This window comes from Pseudochaenichthys georgianus, unplaced genomic scaffold (assembly GCF_902827115.2).
Source record: "Pseudochaenichthys georgianus unplaced genomic scaffold, fPseGeo1.2 scaffold_1282_arrow_ctg1, whole genome shotgun sequence".
NCBI classification, from domain to species: domain Eukaryota; kingdom Metazoa; phylum Chordata; class Actinopteri; order Perciformes; family Channichthyidae; genus Pseudochaenichthys; species Pseudochaenichthys georgianus.
In genome coordinates, this window is record NW_027262187.1 from 25,001 (window position 1) to 32,500 (window position 7,500).

The following is a 7,500-nucleotide window of genomic DNA, read 5'->3' on the forward strand; positions in this document are numbered from 1 at the left end:
ATTTCAAACCAATTTAAAAAATAGTTGTAATCTCAACATAAAAGAGAACACCCAAATGTACACATTGGCTTTGACCAGGTCTTGTGGAGTACAACCACCTACATACTCTAGGGACCAGGTGGTACACTGGTTGGACATTTACTACCGGCCGCGGTCTGCCTAGTGCCAGGGTAGTTGTGTCCATATAACCGACCGCAATGCATAGTGGGAATTCGGTTATATAGACATCAACAAAATAAGTGTTTAACGGTGATTTAAACTAGTTTATGCCGGGAAAAGAGTGCTCAAAATCGGATTAAACAGGCCATTTCATCCACACCTCACGACTCCCATTAAAAGTGATTGAAATGTACAGGAATCTGTACATTTCAATCACATTTGACGACCCGTCCAGGGTGACTTTCTTCCCCAGGAATTAGTGTCTGAAAGCTGGCTAAGATTACTTTAAATACAGTGTGCACATGGCTTTATTACCCATGAATTAGTGTGTGAAAGCTGGGTAAGTTTGATGTGAATTTAAGGGAGATATGGCCCTTTCAAACAGGGAGATGTACAGGCCTTTATTACCCCGGATTTAGTGTCTGAAAGTTGGCTAAGATTACTTTAAATGCAGGGTACACATGGCTGTATTACCCAGCAATCAGTGTATGATAGCTGGGTAAGTTTGCTGTGAATTTAAGGGAGATATGGCCCTTTCAAACACACCTCACGACTCCCATCAAAAGTGATTGAAATGTACAGGAATCTGTCCATTTCAATCACATTTGACGACCCGTCCAGGGTGACTTTCTTCCCCAGGAATTAGTGTCTGAAAGCTGGCTAAGATTACTTTAAATACAGTGTGCACATGTCTTTATTACCCATGAATTAGTGTGTGAAAGCTGGGTAAGTTTGATGTGAATCTAAGGGAGATATGGCCCTTTCAAACACACCTCACGACTCCCATCAAAAGTGATTGAAATGTACAGGACTCTGTCCATTTCAATCACATTTGACGACCTGTGTAGAGTGGCTTTCTTACCCATTAGGTACACCGACAAAGGCACCTCTTCGGGGCCGCTCCAAGACCCCCAAAACACGGACGCAGCAGCCCCAGCATCTCTCCCTGACATGAGCAAACAGGTTATTTCAGACTTCCATGAAATACCCCGGGGAAAAGCACCTCTCTGTGGCCGCTCCAAGACCCCCAAAACACGGACTAAGGAGCTCTAGGATCTCTCCCTGACATGCGTACTTCCAGAACCTCGCACACCTTGGGTCCCCGGGCCCCCGAACTTAAGCACTCCCCCACGGACTAAACCAAGATGATCACACCCTCAAGAATCTCGTGCCCCTGGGAATCTTAAAGGGGGGGTCTACTTTGCGGTGCTTTACCGTCCGCCCATCGGCACCCATAGTCGGCCTTATTCACAGCAGCACCACCCAACCTCCATGGAGGATTTTTCTCGTGCCCCTGGCAACACTTAAAGGGGGTCTACTTTGCGGTGCTCTATCGTCCGCCCATCGGCACCCATAGTCGGCCTTATTCACAGCAGCACCACCCAACCTCCATGGAGGATTTTTCTCGTGCCCCTGGCAACACTTATAGGGGGTCTACTTTGCGGTGCTTTATCGTCCGCCCATCGGCACCCATAGTCGGCCTTATTCACAGCAGCACCACCCAACCTCCATGGAGGATTTTTCTCGTGCCCCTGGCAACACTTAAAGGGGGTCTACTTTGCGGTGCTCTATCGTCCGCCCATCGGCACCCATAGTCGGCCTTATTCACAGCAGCACCACCCAACCTCCATGGAGGATTTTTCTCGTGCCCCTGGCAACACTTGAAGGGGGTGTATTTTGCGGTGCTTTATCGTCCGCCCATCAGCACCCATAGTCGGCCTTCTTCACAGCAGCAGCACACAACCTCCATGGAGGATCTTTCTCGTGCCCCTGGCAACACTTGAAGGGGGTGTATTTTGCGGTGCTTTATCGTCCGCCCATCAGCACCCATAGTCGGCCTTCTTCACAGCAGCAGCACCCAACCTCCAGTGGAGGATATTCTCGTGCCCCTGGCAACACTTGAAGGGGGTGTATTTTGCGGTGCTTTATCGTCCGCCCATCAGCACCCATAGTCGGCCTTCTTCACAGCACCACCTGCCCTGCTGGAGGTTCACACTTTAACTTTTTTTACCCTCTTCTACCTTACAAATCATCCCACACTTGAGCACTCCTCACTCGGACTAAACACCTCCATGCTACCACCAGAACCAGAATATCGTGCCCCTGGGGATCTTAAAGGGAAAAAAAACATAGTGGGCTTTAAAAACAGAACACTTAGTAATTTTAACAAACTTTATTTACAGTAATATTGACAGTAATAAATACATTCAAACAGGATATAACGTATTTACAAGGGGACTGATTACAACAACACACTGCATATTTACAAGTTGATCACTGGTAACAGTGGGTGAAGTTGGGGCAGAGTATGGCACCCTCTCTTCACCCATGTCTGAGGGGCTGTGTTCGGCCAGTGACTGGTCCCTCTTCGGGACATGTCTTGGTAGGGAGTCTTGGTAGGGAGCCGGGCTGTGCTCCTCTCCAGAGCTGTCACTGTCGATGTCAATACCCGCAAAAGTGTCTTCATTTCCCGCTGCTGCTGCTGCTGTCGATGCCGCCGCCGCTGCTTGCAGTGACTCTGTGAAGAGCAACCGAATGTCCGCAGCCTCCTTCAAAGAAGGATTATTCGCGTAAAATTTGTCCGCAGTTGCAGTGTTGTGACACATGAAATCACTCACTCTTTGGCGGTTGCCTTTGTCTTGAAACCTCTTCGCATTATCGGCGTGGACTGTGCGGAGGTCGGTGAAGTTAATGGGACCGTGGAGCCCCACATCAGCCCATGCCAACCTCAGGGAGTAGGCAAGCTTCCTGAACGGGTTCTTCCCCTCTGTGTATAGAAAGTAACGGCTCTGGGTGCAGGTCAGCGTACCCTTAATTTCCAGCCACCTCTTCATCCATCCAAATTCTTCTACGGTGAGGTACAGCTGCGCTTCCCCGAACGCGTTGGCCGTCTTGTGGTTGCTTACCTGTTATGACAGAGTTAGAGAGTGTCAATACAATGTCAATCATGCATATAACTGCCAGAATAAATGCATTGATTAATAGCACTCACATGAACCAGGTAGCCGAAGGCAGTGCCAGTTGTATCCGCCTTTCGGACCTCGGCGTTGGTCATGTTGGAGTAGACCCCCGGACGGTGGCCGTAAATGCAGCTCCAATGAAGAGTCATATACCCATAGAGCAGGCTCCGGGTTGCGGTAGTCGGATTGCTGGCCATCACATCCAGGAGCTGAGGGATGCGAGTGGTGGTCGAAGTCAAGCATGTCATTAGGTCGTTGTGGCTCGGCAGACCTTCCATCTTGTCACGCTTCACTTGCATCTGGTGGATAAGTACTTTTCTCTTCAGGGACTTCAGGATGGCAACTACTTCCCGTTTGATTAAAATCATGTCGGTTTGGCTGAGCCTGCTCCCCTTGCACGGTGTGTCGGCCATGTACTTGAGAAAGTGTGATATATTCTTGATGTAGAAGTCGGAGGTCGTGACCTGAAGGCTTGACTTCATCAGGCTCCGGGACCACCCGCGTATCCTCTTGAGATCCCTCAAAAAGAGCCAGTCAGACAGGCGATTGAAACCGTGTGCCATGAAACTGAGGAACGACTTCACTCTGCTTAGTTTGGAGACTGTGTTTTCCTGGAGCCTCACTGGTGGGTCGATACCTGCATAATGCTCCCGGTATCCTTGCAGATAATCCTCTGTGAAATATAAACAGTACTTTAATGACAACACAGGGTGTGTTACAGAAACTGCATGTGTCACATAGCCAACACACTTACCCATAATCCGTGGGAATGTGATGTCCCGCATTATATTTCCCCGGCCCCTGCCCCGGAACCAGGGGGAATTTATGGGAGGGGAGGTTGACGAGGCCTCGGTATGCATGGATGCAGGCTCTGAGGAGCTGGATGAATGGGTGTGAGAGCCAGTGGGGGACTTGCTGCAGGCGGGAATGGGAGACGTGCTGCAGGCGGGAATAGGAGACTTGCTGCAGGAGGGACATTTCGACTTGGACAGCCTCGTTGGTGTCGACTCTGTTCGGGGTCGTTTCTTCAGAATGACCCGCTCTCGTTCCTCCCCATCGAACGCGGGCATGTCCCCGGCCCGCTGATCCATCCTCTGTCGCTTGTGCTTTATCCTCTGCTGCAACTTGCAGCGCAGGGATTTCACCTCAGCAGCATATATGTCCCGCTGAGCCCTCACTGCGTTTGCCTCCAGCCTCCATTCTTTGCAGTCCGGGTTGTCACATTCATTCACCGGGGACAAGGGTGGAGGTTGTGACAGTATATCGTCATCTGCCACCGTGTCAACAGCCCAAGCGGTAATCATTTCTATGGTGGGGTTTGTCATTCGGAGTTGATAAAGCTCCTTCTTGGCCACTGTCATTTTCATTTTATTTTGAACCACATGTAGTTCCTCCCGGGCCAGCTCAACATGGTCTCTGGCCAAGTGGCGATACAGCCTTGTGCCGTGGTACTCGCATCCCAGAATGGTACAGGGATGGAGCCTAATGTTGGTCCGTCCGTTGGCCAACAACAGCAGAATTTTTCTTTCATCCAAGTTACGCACACCATGGCGCCTCTGAAGGTGCTTGCTCAGGGCACGGTAGGAACTATTACAGATCGGACAACGGACCGCCATCCGACCTGTATTCTTGAGCATTTCGGTACCGGGAAATGTCACCAGAATCGTGGGTAAAAAAGAAGGAAGCGTGAAAAGACTCACGAAAGGTGCACTCAGCTTATCTTCAAATCGGTGTTTGTTTTCATTTGCATCATCATGCGGTGTCCCATTTAGGCACTCGTTAGGCGGGCAGAGATCCCTGTAATCTCCCCTCACGTTCCTCCAGAGTCTGGTTCTCCCAAAGGATACCCGACAGTTTCGGGTACGACAACGTGGGGATAACAGTATCCTCCGGGGAGGCATTGAACCCCTCTCACCTGCCCCCAGAGGAGGCAGGGGAGTCAGGTACCCAGAGGGCGCACGGTGGACGGCCAGGGCGAGGCCGCCACACCGCGCTGGAGTCAGGGTCCCGGTGAGGCGCAGGACGGAGCACCTGGCAGTAGCCTCCAGCAGACCCCCGCGCGGTTCCCTCGTCCCTCGGAAGAGGTGGAGAGGCGGAGGAGTGGGTGTTTTCATCTGCTGGCGGGTTGCCGGGATAACAGTATCCTCCGGGGAGGCGTTGAACCCCTCTCACCTGCCCCCAGAGGAGGCAGGGGAGTCAGGTACCCAGAGGGCGCACGGTGGACGGCCAGGGCGAGGCCGCCACACCGCGCTGGAGTCAAGGTCCCGGTGAGGCGCAGGACGGAGCACCCGGCAGTAGCCTCCGGCAGTAGCCTCCGGCAGTAGCCTCCAGCAGACCCCCGCGCGGTTCCCTCGTCCCTCGGAAGAGGTGGAGAGGCGGAGGAGTGGGTGTTTTCATCTGCTGGCGGGTTGCCGGGATAACAGTATCCTCCGGGGAGGCGTTGAACCCCTCTCACCTGCCCCCAGAGGAGGCAGGGGAGTCAGGTACCCAGAGGGCGCACGGTGGACGGCCAGGGCGAGGCCGCCACACCGCGCTGGAGTCAGGGTCCCGGTGAGGCGCAGGACGGAGCACCCGGCAGTAGCCTCCAGCAGACCCCCGCGCGGTTCCCTCGTCCCTCGGAAGAGGTGGAGAGGCGGAGGGGTGGGTGTTTTCATCTGCTGGCGGGTTGCCGGGGAGAACGCCCTTAACGTTTTGTGAGAACCATGAGTGGGGGTCATACAGGCAACCATGTTAGCCGAAAATAGTGTCTCGTTATTCCGTGAAAACTGCCCTTGAATTCCTCCAGAGACCAGTTTCACAACTTAAAGTTGTGTGAGAACCATGATTGGGGGTCATCCAGACAACCATTTTAGCCGAAAATAGTGTCTCGTTATTCCGTGACAACTCCCATTGCATTTCTCCAGGGTGGGAAAAAGTTTAAGTCAACTTTTGGAAGAACCAGAGAAAAGGGTGAAAATGGATATATTGTATCCGAAAATAGTGTTCCAAAAGGCGGGTAGAGTCCCCTGACAACTCCCCATACCTTTCTCCAGGGTGGGAAAAAGTTTAAGTCAACTTTTGGAAGAACCAGAGAAAAGGGTGAAAATGGATATATTGTATCCGAAAATAGTGTTCCAAAAGGCGGGTAGAGTCCCCTGACAACTCCCCATACCTTTCTCCAGGGTGGGAAAAAGTTTAAGTCAACTTTTGGAAGAACCAGAGAAAAGGGTGAAAATGGATAAATTGTATCCGGAAATAGTGTTCCAAAAGGCGGGTAGAGTCCCCTGACAACTCCCCCTACCTTTCTCCAGAGTCGGAAAAAGTCTAAGTTAACTTTTTGGAAGAACCAGAAAAAGGGGTGAAAATGGATAAAATGTATCCCAAAATAGTGCCTCTTGAGGCGGATAGAGTCCCCTGACAACTCCCCTTGCATTCCTCCAGAGACCAGTTCAAAAACTTTAACTTTTGTGAGAACCATGATTGGGGGTCCTCCAGGCAACAATTTGATCCGATCCAAAGTGCTTATGAGGCGGATACATTCCTCCATGATTTCCCCATCATGTGAAAATAGCTCGTTTTTTTCTAAGTGCTCTCAAAAACCGGGTTTCCGATTTCGTGCAGATGGTAGCTTGGAAAAGATGAATGAATTTTTTGGACGGAGGAGGGGAGGTCTCATTTCCCCTCTCCGTTGTAAATTGCAACGGGGGAGTGCAAAAGTCTCCGGGGCTTCGTCCCGAAGCGCCGAAGACTTGACCCCCTCCCCCGTTGGCACTCCGGGAATTATGGGATAAGCTCCATATACTGACGACTCCCATCAAAAGTGATTGAAATGTACAGGAATCTGTCCATTTCAATCACATTCGACGACCCCATTAAAAATGCATGAAATGTACAGGAATCTGTCCATTTCAATCACATTTGACGACCCCATTAAAAGTGATTGAAATGTACAGGAATCTGTCCATTTCAATCACATTTGACGACGCATGCAGGGTGACTTTCTTCCCCAGGAATTAGTGTCTGAAAGCTGGGTAAGATTACTTTAAATACTGTGTGCACATGGCTTTATTACCCATGAAATAGTGTGTGAAAGCTGGGTAAGTTTGATGTGAATTTAAGGAAGATAGGGCCCTTTCAAACACACCTCACGACTCCCATCAAAAGTGATTGAAATGTACAGGACTCTGTCCATTTCAATCACATTTGACGACCTGTGTAGAGTGGCTTTCTTACCCATTAGGTACACCGACAAAGGCACCTCTTTGGGGCCGCTCCAAGACCCCCAAAACACGGACTGAGGAGCTCCAGGATCCCTCCCATGTACCTCCAGAACCTCGAGCACCTTGGGTCCCCGGGCCCCCGAACTTAAGCACTCCCCCACGGACTAAACCAAGATGATCAC